At 47.1% G+C, this 18,698-nt stretch overlaps 1 protein-coding gene across 3 annotated transcripts in view; it reads left to right on the forward strand.

The window, feature by feature from the left end:
• Positions 1 to 18,698, forward strand: part of SUSD6 (sushi domain containing 6) — a 93,691-nt gene that overhangs the window by 9,125 nt on the left and 65,868 nt on the right. Inside the window, exon 2 of one of the 3 annotated variants that reach the window (XM_081229101.1) lies at positions 10,220 to 10,345. The exons of the other annotated variants lie outside the window; for them this stretch is intronic. The gene's annotated coding sequence lies outside the window, so the exon portion shown is untranslated. The remainder of the gene's footprint in view (positions 1 to 10,219; positions 10,346 to 18,698) is intronic. 3 annotated transcript variants of the gene reach the window in all.

Consider the following 18,698-nt stretch of genomic DNA (forward strand, 5'->3'; position numbering starts at 1 on the left):
AATTCAACAGTGAGAAATTGGGAGAAGGGAAATAGGTAGGATCAGTGGTGTGAGTTCCTTAGGGAATCTTTTTTTGTCCGTTTCCTTCAAGCCTCAATTTTAGATATGTTAATTTGTGTCTCTTCCTGATATATCTGGCTTTATAACTTGCTGGAGGCAGTAAAGGACCTAGTACACTACTGGCACAAATAAGGGTCCCAATAAAAGCACATCCCCGTATGTTTTACCTCTGTGGGTAAGCCATCTCCGTGTAGGCTCAGGTTCTAGGCTGAGACTGGAAGTTCCCTGAGGTCAGTGACTGTCTTGTCCACTTCTTTATACTCAGCTCCTGGATTAATTGACTGGTTGAGAAGGATTGACCCGGTATAGAGGATTAAAGTAAAAAGGGTGAGAGGGCAAGGTGACCTTGAGTCCATAAGCCTTGATGACAAGGAATGTAAGAGTGGTATTATTGATGAAATTCTAAAAAGAAACATTTGGAGGGAGGCTTGGTTTGAGTGAAAAACAAATATAAACAAGGTGATAAAAAGCTGTTAACATTCACCAAGTTTACTCTGACTGGTGGCAGGAAAAGAAGACAGCTCAGGAACCATGGAGGTGGGAGGAGGAGAAGGAAAGAGAGGGTATTGGCTGTTGTCCAAAATGTTTTAGCAAGGCCAGTCAAAAACAATCTATAGGAACCCTTATGAATTTTGATCCGAGACCAGAGAGTCACCCCTTCTAATTTTCAAGCGCAGGTCTTTGTTTCTGGAAAACTCTGTCATTCTTTTAAAAGCCTCAGGAGGCATCAGTCATACCCTGAAGCCAATTTACATGTGTGCATCTACTGGTTTGGCCTTTTTTACATATATGTATGTTATCCACTGTGAATCTGGTTGCAGGCAAGGAAGTGGTTAACACAGGATGGCTTGTTTCTGTTTGTTCTCCAGAACTGAGCTCTTCTGGGGGCGGTTCCTTTGCTCCTGGAATTACAAAATATAATTGTGTGGGTCATCTCATTTGAAGGTCTGTGAATGCTTTTGAAAAATCACATCTTTGAAAGAAGGGCTGCTCCCTGCAAACACCGACGGTTTTTCTTGGGATGTGTGTGTGAGTGACAGTGAATGAACAGATTCCAGAGCCTTTGGTGTTGGTAAAACTTTCTGTGGGTGGTAACAAGTAGATGTTTGTTAAGCAGTGCATCTGAACTCATTTATTAATAGAACAAGTATTGGATGCTCTTTCCCATATAATCATCTCCCCACAGGGATTCTTTGCAGCACAGTATAACCAAGGTTTTGAATTGTTCTCCTGTGTTTTGGTTAATCTTTTCCCCTCATAGATGTCAAACCCCTTGAGGAGGGAAGGGGTGGTTTAAGTTTCCTCTTCATTTACTTATGTAGGTTGGGCATTCATATTAACAGCAATAAAGATTTATTTATTTTACAAAGTGCTTTCACATAAGAAATCAGATAATTACCTTGAGAAAGGTTTCAGTCCCATTTTACAAATGGGAAAGCCAAGGCCTTTGGTAACCAGTGGACATTTAGCATCCACTGTGCTTGTAAATAGGGATGCTGAGTCAGCCATGGCTGAGGCTGAATCAAACATTGGTATCCTGCTGGGAAACAGGGAAGTTCTTGGAATTGCAGACTTGATAAATTTTAACTTGTGCGTGGAAAGCAATGTAACAACCCCTTTCCTCGTCCCTACCCCCATCTCAGCATAGGTACTCTAAAGGTCGGTATGTTTTTGTGTACTGATGGGACAGAGAGGTGAAAGTGTGTGTAATTAGGGCAAATTTCGTCTCCTAACTGAGGAAGAAGCATTGCCATATAGTCTGAGAAGGTTTTTACTTTTATTTTTTGGAGGAGCTGGGAGGCCACAGGGGCAAAACCCTGGTATCTAGAAACCCATGCAGTTTCCAGGTTATTAGAGGTCCATTTGGGGGTGAGCCAGAGCAGAAATTCTAAGTTCCTTGGGTTCTCAGGGCCCTGTGATGGGGATTTTGAGGGCTCTGCAGTCTGTATCAGTATCGTTGCAGTCTTGTTCTGTCTTTCTGCAGGTGTGTTCTGACTCTAGGCACCAACTGTGGGTCGGGGCCTTCCTGAGATGCCCCCCACAGCTGTTTCCAAAGGCGGACTGTCTTCGCTTCAGTACTCCTAAGAGCTCCGGAAGAGTGTCCTTTTTTGCTGACAGGGGGATCCAAGGTCTCCTGTAGGCCTGGCTTGACCTCCTCTTCTGCGTTGTCCTGCCCTTACTTTCAGAGGCAGAAGATGAGCCTGTCTGGGCAGTGAGGAGGTTGGAGGTGAAGGTCCTGCCTCATCCAGGACAGCTTAGATTTGAAAAACACGAAGCAGTGCCAATGTTCCTGGGGCAGCGTGTGCTCGGACAGCCTGTCTGCTTTTTCCATTTGGTTGGGAAAGTGGAGAAGTGAGGCTGGCTGTGGGCCAGGCAGAGCTTCCCCCTTTCCTATGGTGAATGAAAATGGACGATTGTTTCAAGGAGTGGGTCCTGAGTGGGAGGCGGTGGAGGAGAGCGGGCCTTGGGATCAGACTCGCCTTGCTTCCCGTCTCAGCTCAGCCACTTCCCAGCTGTATGACCTTGAGCAAATTTAACCTCTCAGATACTCAGTTCTATCACTTGTAAAATGGAGATGATAATATTACCGCTACCTGTCTCTAGAGGGATAGCTACCAGAATATTAATGATTACCTGGGGTGGGAATTCTGGGGTGATAAAGGGTAACAGGAAACTATAACTTCTTAAACTTTCTTTTTGTTTCATTTGAATTTTCACCATTGGCATGTATAACTTAAATAATTAAAATTATGTTGAAAAGTAACCCCTCATGGGATTGTTATGAAAATCAAATAAAATGGGATAGTTGAAACACTAGGTTCACTGTCTGACAAGTAAAAGATACTCATGGCAGTTTATTTGGGGAAGAAGTGGTATTAATTAGTATTTGGCCCTTGCTTTTAGTAGTGTTAGATTTTCTGTCTGGCTTGTGTACTTCGGATAAGTTTCTTTGTTAAGCCCCAGTTCTTAAACTGAAAATGGGGGTTAACATCAGTATCTACTACATAGGGGGGTTTGGAGGAGACATGGAAAGCAACTAGCCTGGTACCTGGCCCATAGTAAGCGCTCAGTAAATATTATCTGTTATTGGCTATTATCCTCTCAGTTACCCTGGAAGTGAGGTGGGAGTGACGCCCACTTTAAAGTTACAGAATGTGAGGCACAGAGTAGTTTAGGACAAGTGTCCTGTCTTAAGGCCAAGGGCTGAGTTAGCAGCAGAAATGGTGATGCTGATGCTTGTGTGGCCTGTTGGCCCAGGTAGCAAACCAGGGAGGTCTCACCGATGGGCAAACACGAAGCACCAGCCAGGTGCTGGAGGTGAAACATGCTGCTGGTCTGGACAGCGGAGATTATTGAGCGTCCGAGTTTGTCCGAGAAGGGGAGAGTCCAGTTTAGGGCCACATCCTTCCTCTACTTTCTAAGGCAGGTGGACCGCATCCAGATTGACAAAAGGGAGGGGCTTGTTTCCTCTTGCTTTTCTTTCACATCCTCCTGGCTTGTCAGGTGGTGGACTCCTGACCACTGCCCTTGTTGTGGGTTCAGTTTTCTCAGCTCCTCCAGTCTGGCCTTCTCTGTTAAACTGCCCTGCTGCTGGAGTCCACGCCCACAGCCTCCCAGCCCTCCTCCTTCTGTCCTGGAAGGCCAGCACAAGGACGCTCAGCTTCTCTGGGGTAGGCCTGTTTCCACACCACTTTGGTACTGCTGGTGGCTTCCTACCTGCTCCTCAGCTAGCTGCCTGTCTGTGCGGCTGAATGGGTGAGTAGAAGCCACACTTGGTGGGAAATCAGTTTTGAGCTTCGCTGTGGGCTCCTGTTCTGTGTATTCACATTTTGAGAAGGAAAAACGCTGAGTGATTTCTGCCCAGCATTGTTTTCAGAGAGTGAGAGATTCTCATCCCCAAACCCAGTTGTGAGGCCAGAGCTGATTATGCCCCCGTTTCTCACCTTCGGTTTGTACTGCATGCTTCTCACCCTTGCCTTCTCAGTTCTCTCTTTACCACACTTGCCTTGCTCCGTCTTCACAAGGGTCATGAAATACCAAAAATTGGTGAACAGTACAGGCAATACAGTGCTTAAAGTTTTACCAACCCAGGTTTGCTTAGTGGACTAGAAGAAGGAGTGTGCCTATTTGAATATTTATTTATTTATTTGGCTGCATCGGGTCTTAGTTGTGGCACGCAGGATCTTTGTTGTGGCATGTGAGATCTTTCATTGCGATGTGTGGGCATCTCTCTAGTTGTGGTGCGCAGACTCCAGAGTGCGCAGGCTCAGTAGTTGCAGCACGTGGGCTCTCTAGTTGTGGTGTGCGGGCTCCAGAGTGCACGGTCTCAGTAGTTGCAGCAGGCGGGCTTAGTTGTCCCACGGCATGTGGGATCTTAGTTCCCTGACCAGGGATCAAATCCGCGTCCCCTGCGTTGGAAGGCGGGTTGTTGACCACTGGACCACCAGGGAAGTCCCAGGGGTGTGCATATTTGTACAGGCTCTTGCACATGATAGTTTTTATCCTGTTTTCGTGTGTTTCAAATACACCTTTTTCCATTTGTGTTTAGTGGTGGCTGGTGAACCTTGTAGTCCATTTTTCTTTGGGGTATATTCTTGCTGTAGGTGTTGGGTTCACATTTTATGCTTAATTCCCCATCAGGATCTGAAGGATAGGCCTGCTGTTGAGGCACCACAAACCAAGTCATTGCACCTTGAGACAAGTCTGCTCTGACTCCCAGGCTGCTTTCTTTTCCTTATTTATGGTGGCCTGAAGACCTCCATGAAGTGCATCAAAGTGTTTCCTGTTGGCTTGGCAAAAGGAAGGTCCTTGGAGGAGCTTAAAGACCTCGTGGAGGGGACCCTCTTACTCTTAGCTAATTGAAAAATAAGACTCTTCAGTGGAGAAGCTGCCCTCCCACCTGGTTTATGAAAGCCCCTCTGAAACACAAGTTGTTCCTGCTGTTTGTCATGTTTCTGTAGTATTTATCGGGTTTTTGAAGACAGACTTGCTTCAATTAATTCTGGTTATAAGGGTGATGCCTGGAAGTTTTGGAGGAGGTACTTACAGAAGAGTCAAGCTCCGGGCTAATTTCAAGTCTAATCATGAACTAGCAGGAGCAGCCTTCGGGCCCCAGGGAGGGAGGGGTGGCCACTGCCTTGGAGCTGTCATGGAGGATGCCACCTTTTGGGAACCAAACTGTAGGCAGTTCCTGGCCTGTGTGAAGTTGTGCCTGGGGCTTATCAGAAATGAACCAGATGGTGTTTCTAGCAAATCTGGCAGATGTTCTTGCTGTCAGAATTGATTTAAAAATTTTATATGTAAATGTGGAATTATGGGAATTTTCCTTTTGGGGTTTTTAGTTGCATGTGGAAATGCTACCCTTACCTTACAGAGGCCTTTATTTATCTCCTGCTTCTGCCACAAGTGACTCTCAACTCCGTGTCCTCCCATCCGCTCTGGTTACTTTTCTCATTAAATGGGTCATCTGTGGTGGGGGGATAGAAGGTGACCAGTCCTCTCTTTATTGTAATTTGAAGGTTGCTGATGGGACCATGTGCCCAGAATGTGCCTGCTACACAGATAACATCGGGGACTAAAATGTTCCTCATTTGGGTCACTCCTTTGAGTTGAGACCTTTGGATGTAGCAGGTGTGATACCTAGAAAGAGTGACTGTATCAGGGTCACAGAGCCCAGGAAAGAAGGAAGAAGAAGAATCCCGTGGGGAGTGGGACAAGGCAGGAGGTATTGAGTGCACGCTCTGTGCCAGGCCCTGTGCTAGGCCTTGTACCTAGGAGGGCCTGTCTCCACTTCATGGATCAGAAAACCAAGCTCTGAAAAGTTAAGTACTGTAAGTAACTGTGTGCAGCCCGAACCAAGGTTGGGGAGGATTCTGAAGCCTGTGTTGTTTTCATGGCAGATAAAATACATGGGCATTAGGAAGTTGTTGGCATGGAGGATGAGGTGGTGAGGGAGGCAGAAAACAAATGCCTGGAGAGCGGAGGACAGGGTCAGGTGGGGAGCTGCTGGGGGGCCGCTGGGGAGTGAGTGGTGCTGGGTGCAGGATGCGGAAAGGGGAGGTTGCTTAGCAAAGTGATCTGAAGTGGAAAAAAAGAAGAAGAAGAAAAGGGTTACGGTATCACTTTGAGGGGGTGTACCATTGGATGATGGCAGCTCTTCCCTGAAGGAAGTGCCATGGAGTTTGTTTGGGGTCTGGAGGGCCAGATAGACTCCGTCTTTAGGCCGGTGGCAGTCGGGCCCCACAGGAAGCCTTTTAATCCCTGGTGTTTATAGACTGGCCTGTACTCTACTCAAAAGCAACTCCCATTTCAGTTAGTGAAGGCAGCATTATTCGCCTTTGAAACACCGCATTTATGGATCCCCATTTGGCCCGGCGGGAGGGGCTGGGTAACGCCGTGTTGTATTATCCTGATTCCCTGCTGCCTTCGAGGTTGTGCAGGGACAGTTCTGCCATTTCCCTCTAAGTGACCTCTGGCTGCTCCCTCTCCTGCAGCTGCTCCTTTTCCTCTCGGGGATGAGGTGGGAGTCAGGACTAGGAAATTAGCCCTCTTGTCTCTGTATTCAGGGTAGCCAGGAATTCCCTAGAACAGGGACTCTGACTTGTTCCCCCGCTCCTTGCCTTAAGGCTGGGGTTGCTCTGTTTATAGCACGGCTAGCCCTTGCTGTAAACCTTCAGTGCAGTTCAGCCTTGATTTACTGACGCCTGCTGGCATGTGTGTGGGGAGTGGCATCCAAAGATGACGGAGATGGGTCTCTGACCCAGTGACTGGGACTAATGAGCAAACAGCTCGTGAGGAACAGGCCAGGTCAGTTCCTCTTCCTTATAGCAGGAAGCATCCATAAACTTTAAGTCCTGTCTCGCTTAAATGGTTATTGTGAGGGCTGATTGTAGTAATAATGAATTGAGACTGCTTCAAAAATATAAAACTCTAGATTCATGCAAAACTTTCTTAGTATTGCAAGGTGGAGGCATAATAAAAGATAACACGTTTTGAGTGCTTTCTGTGTGCCAGGCATTGTTCCAAGTGATTTATATATATTAGTTTGTTTAATCTTCACAGCAACTTCGGAGCAGGTTGCTTATATTATACCCATTTTACAGTTGTGAGAATTGATGCCAAAAGAGGGTAAAAAAACACTTTCTAGGATGGCACAGCTGGTAGGCAGCAGCAGAAGCAGACAATCTGAAGTCTTAGCTGGACTGTGTGGCCCCTGTGAAGAGGCTGAGGAAATCAGAGAATAGAGGGGGTCCCACCTCAAGGGGAGGCAGCAACCAGGACTTACCCTCAGAGACCAGAAAGGATCAGGGAAAGGTCACTGGTGCCCAAGAAAGCACTAGCATTTCTGTACAACTTAATCAAATTACCAAAACCGTTTCCGAACTTGGAGCCATCTTTCTTGGATAGTAATGCAATTGACATAGATAATTTAAGCCAAAGAGGAAGGACAAAACTGGTGAGCTCACATATGTGGATGGACACTTACTAACTCTGACGAAAACACAGAGAGGCGAAACCTGAAAGCGAGTGCATCTTTATTCAATTTACAAATGAGTGCAAAGACCTAGGCAACAAGCTTTGTGTTGGGACTTCGAAAAATCACACATTAAAAAAAAAAAAAACTCTTCCCCACTCAGCCTTTTGGTGTTGAAGTTTCTATTAAGGATATCTGAATTTGGTCATTAATATACAATGTTAACTGCATCTTTGGCAGTTATTTTTCAGAGGAATCAATCTCATTTTGGGGGGCAGCTTCTAGCCAGGTTATTTCAGATGTGGAAGATTAGGGGCACATGGCTTCCTCAGATGATGCAGGTCTGTAAAGAGAGCTTTGGGAACTGAAGTCTCTGAATTCCTGCTTCCCTCCACTCCATTCTATCAACAGCTTTCTTCACATGCGGTGCCTATGACTGAAAGTGATTATCTGTCTCATTAGCGGTTCAGGGGAATTAGCCATCAACATCTAATGACCTAGTTCTCAAATCCTGCAGTGGCTTCAGAAGTTTCCTAGAGGGGCTTCCCTGGTGGTGCAGCGGTTAAGAATCCGCCTGCTAATGCAAGGGACACTGGTTCAAGCCCTGGTCCGGAGAGATTGCCACGTGCTGCAGAGCAACTAAGCCCATGTGCCACAACTACTGAGCCTGCGCTCTAGAGCCCGTGAGCCACAACTGCTGGAGCCCGTGTGCCACAGCTACTGAAGCCTGTGTGCCTAGAGCCTGTGCTCTGCAACAAGAGAAGCCGTCACAATGAGAAGCCTGCGCACCACAACGAAGAGTAGCCCCCGCTCACCACAAGCAGAGAAAGCCCACGTGCAGCAACGAGGACCCAACGCAGCCAAAAAAATCAATCAATCAAAAAAAAAAAGTTTCCTAGAATACCCCAAAGCAGTGTTTCTCAGTATGTGCTTTAGAATCACCTGATCCACCCTCTACCTCAGGAATCCTTCCCTTGTTGGGGCCCTAGAGTTGGTCTGCATGTTAAAATACTTCCCTCTGCTTAGGTTCTGAAGTAGAGCTGGGAAGCCAAGTCCAAGCCCACTCAAGAGGATGTAGAGCTGCAAGCAGCAGTATGAACCATCTTCAAAGCTTCCTGTTTTCTTTTGATAGTGAATGGAAGCTTTGCCTCTTATTCCGTAATGTATCCAGGATAATTTTAATATTTAAAATGAATTACATTATCTAACATGGAATTGATTTGAACCTCTAGCGAGATTATATGCTTTGGGGTCAGACTGCTTAGTTTGTCAACTTGCTATCTCTGTGACCTTGGACAAGTTACTTAACCACTGTCCAGAAATGGAGATAGTAGTAGTACCTACCGTTCAAGGTTCTTGTGAAGATTAAATCAGATATTAGATGGAAAATGCTTAGATTCCTGTACAGTGATTAGACAGTCAGGTTCCAGGTAATAATAACAATGTTGTTATTATTGTTGTTGTTTTTATTATCCTGAGGTTTCATGTTACTGGGAGTATGGCCACCCCAGTTACAGAGTAGAGTCCTGCAGGGTAACTAAACATCCCTCTCCCACTGACACAGCCAAGCCACTGGCTTATGAAAGGCCTTTTGCCAACCATAGGAAGCCTAAACCAAGCACTGGGAAAAAGCTTTGTGATAACATATTCTCAGCATCCCAGTTTTAGTTCTCCGAGCCCCTGTGTGAAGGGTGTGGGTGACTGTTCTCAGGCAGTCAGGATATGTCACAGGTGGGAGGGAAGCACTTGTTTAGAAAATGTCAGAGAATCCACCAAGTTGTCTTAACCAATAACTGTTCTTCATTCGGTCTGCACTCTTTTTTCCCTCTTATCCTTGTTTAATGGTTAGGAAAGAGGGCTAAGTTGCACTTGCTCTTTGTAATGGTACACATGTCAAATTCATTTCCGCCATCAACTTACTTGTTCTCAAAAAATTTAAGAAATCACAAGTTCTACTTGTCTCTTGAAGAAAGAATAGGAAATACAGGTTACTTGCAATCACGGAGGGAGAAAATCAGCCGTGATTTTTCCTTCCAGAGGTCACCGCTGTTCACCTGTTACTGTGCTGCTTTTGTCTAGGATGATCAGGGATGGCAGTGGCTGGCAGGGTGTCAGGGTTCTGAGGAGGGGCCACCTTTTTGGGAGCCAAGCTGGCCTTCCTGTGGCTCAGAGCCTTGCACTGGGCAGCTCTACTTTGGGATGAGCACTTGGCCCGTCCTCAAGTGTCGTCTCCCTTAGAGAGCAGTTACTGCGGAAGGCCAGCTACTTGTTTCCATTGATTCTGGTTACTCCATGTGTTTGGGGCCTGCTTCATGCTGATTCTGCCGTCCTGACTGTGTGCTCATTTTTCACGTAGCCAGGTGGGGTGGGGTCTTGGGCCTCTTTTCTCTGTAGGAACTGGTACTGGCTCTTGAGGTTGATACTTTTCCATCTCTTGCCTCTGCCTTGCTAAATGTCGCTGGGGAGGCTCTGCCTAGGAGGAAAACTCACTGGGTAGGGAGAACACTGCCTCAAGGCTTTTAAAATGTAATGCTTCCTCCCCCTTTTCTCCTCTTCCCAGAATAAGAGCTGCCAATAAAACTTTAGGGCAGGATTATTGAGATGTGTTTATTAGTGTTGTGATGGACAAAGGAATTGTCAACTCCTCATCGATCTCCTTTACCCCCTTGCAAATGGGAATTACAGGAAATCACAACTAGCATGAAGAACGGTGTGTGGATGGGAAGGATGGAGTGTGTGACCCTCATCCCAGAAATGGGCAGAATGGTGGAGCCGACTGACCTTAGCATTAGGCCAAAGCATGGGCTGAAGGTATGTCACCATCTGGGAACTGAAATCCGAGTCGTCCTGCTCTCTGACTTTGTGTCATCGTGACTCCCCTCTTATGAGCCCCTCCCGTCTAGTCAGTAACCAGCTCCTGCCATTTCTTTCTTCTGTAGGTGTCTGTCATCACCACTCTGGCCCAGACCTTATCATCCTGTCTGGCCTCCCAGGCTACTTTAGTCTCTCTTGCCAGGTTCATGTCCGGTTAACATTGTTCTTATCTCAAGTGAGACTAGGTAAGAGAATGCAGCCCTATGTGTGTGGGAGGTCATATTACCATCCCTTCCCGTGGTGGCCGTGCTCCTTGAGGGCGAGGACCGAGTATTCTGGTCCCTCTCACGTAGTAGGCCTTTAGTAAATGCCCGTTGAATTAGATTAGGTCATGTTTCCTGCTCGAGAACGTTCATTGGCTCCCCACTACCTACTGATCCAAAGCTGAATTTCTCTGCTTGTTTCTCATAGCTGTACAATCTGGCCTTATTGTAAGTATTCGGTTGAATACTTAATACTTCGCTGAGTAACCAGAGTCTGCTATGTGATAGATACCGGGAAAACCGTCAGAATTGTGCCTTGCCCTGGACAGTCTCAGATGGATTTTTTTTTTTCTGTTCTTCCCTGATTCTTGACTTCTTTCCCCACCCCTACCTTCCTAATTTATCATGCTTACTTAAGCCTTCCAGCCCCAGAAGTTCTCTCTTTCTATCTCCATACTTATTCAGCACTCAAGGCTTTCAGGTCAGATCTCCCTTCCTTCCTTTTTACGGCCCTCTTTAATTGTCTTGGTTCAGATCCATTTCTGTATCTTTTTTTCTCTCCATGATTCTGTCCATAACTCTCAAGTAGTTGCTGTTCTTCCTTATTTTCTAAAATTCATACCTCACGAATTAGTGGTTGTGTGTGTGTGTGTGTGTGTGTGTGTGTGTGTTTTTTTGGCTGCACTGCGCAGCATGCGGGATCTTAGTTCCCAGACCAGGGATCGAACCCATGCCCCCTGCAGTGGAAGTGTGGAGTCTTGACCGCTGGGCCACCAGGAAAGTCCCGACGTAGTGTTTTATTGCACCCACACAGGCTACTGAAATAGCTACCCTTGCCTTATTGTGTGCCTTGATTGTTTGCTGTCAGGGTAGGCAGCTTCCCCAGCTCCGCTGAGAGTTCCTGGTGGGCCAGGCCCTGTGCTTTCTGTACATTTTGCAAAGAGGACCGTCAGGACACGATGCCTCACAGAGTGGGGGCAGAGGTGAAAGGTGATCCGACAGTGCCTGGGGGTGGGGTTCCTGGCGGGGTTCTGGATGGCCTGGAGCAGAACGTGGGCCGGGGGCTGGAAGACCATCAGGGGCTTTTAGGGCTCTGGACACGCCAGACCCGAGACAACGGGACTGTCGGAAAGAGTCGTCAGGCTTGTCCCCCAGGAGCTTGTCTCGCTCTGAGATGCTCTTGAAAACCTGGCTCACGTGGAAAATGGGTTCATCCTAGAAGTTGGCCGGCGTTCTTGGGGAATTGTGGTGAGGCCAGATGCACGTGTGACGAGCCCTCTCAAAAGGAGGGCGTGAAAGGCGCCTGGCCACAGGGAAGCTTGTAGCTGAAGGGAACAGACCATTAGGGGCAACGGTGAGCAGACATGATTTGATTTATTTGTATCAATGGCGTTTGTATCGATTCCTATGGGAAGTGCAGGGATTTAAATATATTCTCTAAATATGTTTTTTTCTTTGCTTTGACACTGATGGGGCTTATGGCTTATGGGGCATTTTTCCTTCTAATAATAGCCTCTTGCATGGAATTAAAAGCAGTGTCTTCCTCTTCTGACTCGGGCAGAATTATAAGTGTAGCACTGACTCCCTGCCCTCCTTCCCCCACTCCCCTTTATTATTTCTCAGATCCAACTAGGACTGTGAAAACAGGTTAGTAACATTTATGGGCTGGGACCAGTTTCAGCCAGCTAAATTCCCTGTAAGCCAGTCTAAATCTGAGGGGCACACCTAAACTTCCTGGAATTCTAGGTAGGAAGTGTGGTTACAGAGGCAAAGCCATTTAATTGTAGCTTGTATGAAAATAAAACCAGCTTGAATTCTCTTCTCACAAACTTTCTCTGAAACACTTCTTTAGATCTTTTATTTTTGGCAAATGGGTTTTGGGGTGGCAGCCTCATTACTTGTGATGGAGCTGTATAATGAGCCAGTGGGTGATTTCCCAGAATCCTGAGCCTTTGAAAACTGCTGTTCCTTTTGGGAAGTAAGAAGTGCAGAAGCCAGGCTGCGCCTCTCAGATTTATAGCCTCTCCCCATTCTCTTTCCACTAGTCACTACTGTGGCTTCAGTCTGCCTAAGAACATAATGGCTTAAATTTGTTTAAATGTTTGTAGCAGTTTGGTAATGAAGTTTAGCCCTTTAATGATTATGATGATGATGATAACAATAGACAGTAGCAGGTAGACTGAGTTGTGAACTGCTTCTTTTAAGGTTCCCAGGAAGAAAATCACTACCGCACTTTACATGTCAAGGTCTTAGTGTTGAGTAGGGGAGGCAGCATAGTGGAGTGTAGGGAAATCATCTGCCCTAGGGTTACCCTTTAGACAAGTACTTTGAAGGAAGTTGTGTTTTTCTGTTTGGAATGGGCTGTGTTGCTTCTTCTGAGAAGCCTTTTAACAGTAGTATAATTGTTCCTCTGGAACTCCTAGCAGGGTTCTTTGTCTGCCCTCTCCTGGGTTTACAGCTGCTTTTTCTCCCTAGGGGAGCAGTCGTCTGTTTTAAAAAGCGAAGAGAGAAGACCAGAAGTTCTCTGAAACAGTGAGGTTTGGAAGTCAGAACTGCATTTGCCTTTCAGGAGGGCAGGTTCTAAAGGGGTGTGGTTTGGGCGGAAGTAAAGGAAGTAGTGTCCCCGTTCCCTACCCTTACTGCACACCCCACGCTCCTCTACCCAGAGCTTCCTTGTGGCGGCTGTGAAGGAGTTTGGGGTACAAGGTGCCCATTATGGCCCTTTGTTGTACTGGCCCAAACATTGCTTTTCAGCTCCTGAGTAAGTCAGTTTTTCAGGCAGGCTACTTTCTGGCCCTGAATATCCATGTCCAGGGTCCTGGGCTGGTGTTGGCCCTAAAGGCCAGGATGAGCCTATGGCGATAGCACTGGAGTGTAGGGTCAGAAGCAGCATCTGAGGGCGTTTAGGGCAGGAAAGATTTCTGATCATTAGGATGCTTTCATTATACCAGGGCTTCAGGGCCTTGAAGCTGGCGTTTGCCAGGCATCTAGATGAGGTTAGTCAATCAGCTTGACCTCAATGCCCCTTAGCCTCTTTCCACCCGGTTTTTACCAGATAGCTGGTTGTGGACATGCATCTTTGTTTTACAAGAAGAGGAATTCTGCTTTGCAGTTGCATAACTGTGCCTTCTATTTGGGTTCTGTAGAGGGTTACATTCGAAAAGCTAATGAGTGTTTTCTTCCACTGGGTGCGCACACTGATCCAGAGTGGGCTGGAGGCTGGGGGACCTTTATGGAGCAAGTGCTGTCGAAGGTGGATACTGAGGCGACAATAAGGGCAGCTGGTGTGCCGAAGCTCCGGTGGCCTGGCTCCCTGGCTGATGGCCCATCCCCCAGGGCTGGGTCAGCTGAGAGGGCTTCGGCTTCCCTGAAATGACTGCTTCTTACAGCTAGGTTAGTGTGACCAGCCAGAGGAGAGGGTGGGTTTCCTGGGGAAGAGGGTGGGAGGGTCTTAATTAAGCCAGTCTGGTTTGGCAGTAACTCAGACTCGCCTCCGTTTCTGTGTTGGCTGATAATTCCCTTCAGCTCTCAGAACAGCCCTTTTTCGCTTCCAAACACACACACACACACACACACACACACACACACACAGTTCTTGGAGACTAATGCTGGACTTCCTAATCTGGCAGAATTACGAATGGGCAGCAGCCATTCCTTGGGGGCTCAGAATGGACAAGCACAGTGAACAGTGCTGGGGCTGGCACTCTGTCTGAGGGGGCTCAGTGGTTAGACTCTGATCGGGAGATATTTGGCGAACCTTGTTTATTAGTGAGAGTTGGGAGAACTTAGTTTGGTTCAGCCACTAACAAGCCCTTTGTCCCCAGGGCAAGTCATAATTCCGCTCTAGGCCTCAGTTTTTCCCTCTTAACACGGATAGGTTGGACTTTAGGCTGTACTGTGTTAGGACCCCAAGACAGACCCATGAGTCTGCTCCTGGTAAAGAAGGTGACCAGAGGCAGCAAAGGTGGCTGCAAGAGAACCTTGGGTAATGCTAGAGTTGTTTTTGAGGCTCATCCCCCTGTGGCAGAGCATTGGGTGACGTTGCTACCCCACCCCCAGGGTGCGTTTTCCAGAGGATGCGTCCACCTGGGTTTGGGCCTGGACCTTGCCCTGCTCCTCCCCATCTTCAGCCGTGGGGGAGGGGCAGGCAGGCACGTGCAGATGGCTGTCTCTGCCAGCTGCCTGGGGCCGGGCCATCTGCTGCTTACGCCAGCGGGTGGAGTGAGGGGCGAGCAGCAGCCTAATCTCCTCCACTACACTGACTTCTCAGCGGAGTGCAGCCCCCCTGCCCCCCACATTCTCTCCTCTGTTCCAGCGCTCTGTCGTGCTACCCTTCAGCATGGTCTTGCTTTGTTCCAGCTGCCCCCACCCCCAGGAGAACCCTTGCTGCGTTTTTGTTTACTCTGTGTGTGTGCTTTGCCCTTTAGCCCGTGCCCCAAGAATCTTTCTGTAACGTAAGACAGCAGCAGCAGCAAAAAAAAAAAACTTTAGAAATGAAACTTTGGACCCCTGTTGGTCTCTGTTCAGATGCACATGATGATTCTCTTCCCATCAGAGTTTGTACCTTTGGGTTCACCTTCCCTTTTTCCATCCCTCCTCCTGGGGAATCTTTGAACAGCAGGGGTGGGCTGAATCACTCTCAGAAAAGCTCTAATTTGGCCTGTGCTTCAAGCCTAGCTTCTTTCTCCCCTTGTGTGGATGTAGGAAAGAGGCAAGGAGGAAGGAACCTGTCCCCATGACTCTTGGTGACTCTGGATTTGGAAGTTCTGAACTGGTGTGTGTGTGTGTGTGTGTGTGCGCGCGCGCGCGCGCGCGTGCACGCGTGTGTACATGTGCACAGGGTGTGCAAGGAGGTGGGGTTAGGATAGAATGTGGACAGAGTCTTGAAAGTCATCTTTACGAGTGAGGAGATGACAAAGCAGAGAATAGAAGGGCCGTATACCCGAAACCAGGACTTCTCAAACTTTAGCATAGGCGTCGCCTGGGGAATCTTATTAAAATGCAGATTCTAGTTCAGTAGATCAGGGATGAAGGCTGAGATTCAGCATCCCTGATAAACTCCCAGGCGATGCCGGTGCTACTCTTCAGTGGCCCTAGCCTCTCGCTCCTCCTCCAAACACTGGTGAAAAAGATTGACATGGGAAAGGCAGGAGGGAAGCTAGTAAGGACTTTCATATTTTAAACCTGAGGGCCTGGGCTGGACTTGCAGCCAGTGTTTGCAGAGCCCTTTCTGGGTCGCTCATACCTGAGCTCCAGGCTTGTCTGGACCTCCCCTTGGCTGGGTTCAGTTTCCACAATAGAAGAACCTCTGTCCTTCAGCGGGTGGATGTGCATACTCACGACTAAGCTGGATCCTTCCCCTTTCTCTTTGGCTCATGATAAGGCCAAAGCTAGCATTTCAAATAGAGCTGGAAGAACGCTTAAGTCATCTTTTCCAACCTCTCTATTTTACAGAGGAGGAAATGGGCCCAGAATAGTTTTGTGACATGTCCAGCCAGTATCAAACAGCTAGTGGCAGAGATGGGGTGAAAACCCAGAAGTCTGAACCCTTAAGCTCCTCTCTCGAGGGCCTGTAAGCCTGCGTTAGGGACAGCGGGAGGATCAGGGGACAGGTGGTAGGACTAGAGGCTTTCCAGTGGTGTGAGGGAATTTGCAAGACATGCACATCTACTGGCGTCTGCTGCAGCTCAGCACTGATCCATGCAGGCCAGGGTTCTCAGCTGCAGCACGGTTGACATTTGGAGCCAAATTCTTTGTTCTGGGGGCTGTCCTGTGCATTGTGGGATATTTAGTGGCATCCCTGACCTCTACCCTCTAGATGCCAATAGCACCCCCCAAGTTATGACCATCAAAATGCCTCCAAATGTTGCCAGAAACCCTGGGACTGGGGTGGAGTGTAAAAGTGTCCCCAGTTGAAAACCGCTAGTTCAGGCAGTCAAGTATTTTGGGAAGGATGGTCCCACTTGGACACCTATACTGGGTTTTTTTTGAGAGTGTGGTGGTCTCAGAGTTAACAAAGAAAACATAAAAAACAGATGGGGCCCCAGCTTTCTCAGGACCTTATAGTTTAGTGGGGAGACCAGACCAACCAATGCCCAGAACAGATAAATTGCCATTTTAATGGTCCCTCCAGGGTAAAACCCCAGGCTGGACTCTGAAGAATGGGATGCCAGCCCAGGTGCTTAATGAGGAGGAGACTGTGCTAGCCTGGGCTGGATCGCATAGCTAAGAATCGAGTAACTCATTCAGCTCTTGAGTTACTCTTACCTACTTCTCAAGGAGCATTCTTAGATTCTGAAAAAACCCTTTTATCTGAATCTGTAAAGGCCAGTCAGACACATTAACCAATAGAAGTGTACACCTGAGGAGAGGGAGGCCTCGTCAGGCCTGATGCTGGTGAGCTAATTCATTCCTTCATGAGATTTACTTTTTTATTTCTTGATTTTCTTCTGCTATGGGATGAATCCTCTGATAGACCTTTCTTGTCTCTTTTCCATTGTGTTAAGGAATATGACTACATAAGAGCTATAGTCTGTAATGTTCTGAGTACATAGGTATAAAATATGGGTAAAACATGGCTCTGTATGAACCTAAGAGTCTTTACCCCTTTTTACTCTTCATAGGGTACTGTACTTGCAAATGTTTATAAGGCCACTGAGCTTCCATCTTGTGCTCAGCACAGGCCTCCCTGAAAAATATTACTGCAGAGCACAAAAAGCATTCATGATGGGAACTTTATAGTTCTTGTCAACTTTTCCTTAACCAGTGTCAGACTGAATTTTTTCCCCAATGCTTTGAACATGTTGCTCCATTGCCTCCTGGGTTGTGTTGTTTGTAACAATAGACTTGCTGTAATTCTTTGTTCCTCTGAATGCATTGTCTCTCCTCCTACCCCCTCATGGCTGCTTTTAATATGTTCTCTAATGCTAATTTTCATCATTTTGATTACAGTGTACCTTGTGTTTTCTTTTTGTGCTGCTTCTTGGGATTTGATGAGCTTCTTGAATCTGTGGGTTTATAGTTTTCATCAAATTTAGAAAAATTGCAGCCATTGTTAAAAAACAATTTTTGTGCCTACCCATATGCCCTCCCCGTGCCCCAATTATATATATGTTAGGCTGCTTGATATTGTCAACACTTCTGACTGATGTTCTGTGTGTGTCACTTTGGACAGTTTCTATTGCTATGCTTTCAAGTTCACTAATTTTTTTCTTCTTCAGTGTCTAATCTGTTAATCCCGTCCTGTGTATTTTTCATTTCAGATATTTGTATTTTTCCCTCTAGAAGTCCAATTTGAGTCTTCTTTTTGTCTTCCATTGCTTTCCTCATCATGCTCATGCCTTCCTTTTTTCTCTTGAACACACAGAGTATATTTGTAATAGAGATTTGAATATCTTTGTCCACTAACTCTGTCATCTGTGTCATTTCCTTGTCCATTTCTATTGTTTGATTATTCTCCTCATGTGACCATATGTCATGGTTATAATTTCCTGCCTCTTTGCACGCCTGTTAAATTTTTTTAAAAAATAAATTTATTTATTTATTTATTTTTGGCTGCATTGGGTTTGTTGCTGCGCATGGGCTTTCTCTAGTTGCGGCAAGCGGGGGCTACTCTTTGTTGCGGTGCGCGGGCTTCTCACTGTGGTGGCTTCTCGTTGCGGAGCACGGGCTCTAGGTGCGCGGGCTTCAGTAGTTGTGGCTCGCGGGCTCTAGAGCGCAGGCTCAGTAGTTGTGACGCATGGGCTTAGTTGCTCCGCGGCAAGTGGGATCTTCCCAGACCCGGGCTCAAACCTGTGTCCCCTGCATTGGCAGGCGGATTCTCAGCCACTGCGCCACTAGGGAAGCCCCGCCTGTTAATTTTTGATTTGAAGCTAGACATAGTTGTGTGTTGGTGGGTGCTGGAACTTTTTGTATTCCTTTAAAAACTCTTCAGCTTTGTTTTCAGAAGCAATTCAGTTAGTACTTAGAATTGGTTTGATCCTTTCAAGGCTTGCTTTTCAGTTTGTTAGGGTGGGTCCAGAACAGCCTTTAGTCTAGGGCTAGGATGGTCCCACTGCTGCGGCCAAACCCTTCTGAAGATTCCTTCC

This window comes from Mesoplodon bidens (genome assembly GCF_964165515.1).
Source record: "Mesoplodon bidens genome assembly, chromosome: 3".
NCBI classification, from domain to species: Eukaryota; Metazoa; Chordata; class Mammalia; order Artiodactyla; family Ziphiidae; genus Mesoplodon; species Mesoplodon bidens.